Source organism: Mustela nigripes, chromosome 10 (genome assembly GCF_022355385.1).
Source record: "Mustela nigripes isolate SB6536 chromosome 10, MUSNIG.SB6536, whole genome shotgun sequence".
Lineage (NCBI taxonomy): Eukaryota > Metazoa > Chordata > Mammalia > Carnivora > Mustelidae > Mustela > Mustela nigripes.
In genome coordinates this window covers 1,872,736-1,872,984 of record NC_081566.1, presented here as the reverse complement: position 1 = coordinate 1,872,984, position 249 = coordinate 1,872,736, and positions in this window count along the sequence as shown.

The following is a 249-nucleotide window of genomic DNA, read 5'->3' as shown; positions in this document are numbered from 1 at the left end:
CGGGACGGACGACGCGGACACGGCGGGACGGACGACGCGGACACGGCGGGACCGGATGGCGCGGACACGACGGCCGGAAGCCGCGGGTTCCAGAAGCGTCGGAGGCGGAGCCGCTCGGGCCTGTCCGCGGCAGCGAGCCCCGCGCTGTGCCTGCCCCGCGGCCGGAGCCCCGCGCGGACCTGCTCCGACGGCGCCGCTGTGCGCACAGCGCGGGAAGGACGCGCCGCCCGGTCCGGAGAGAAGCCGCAT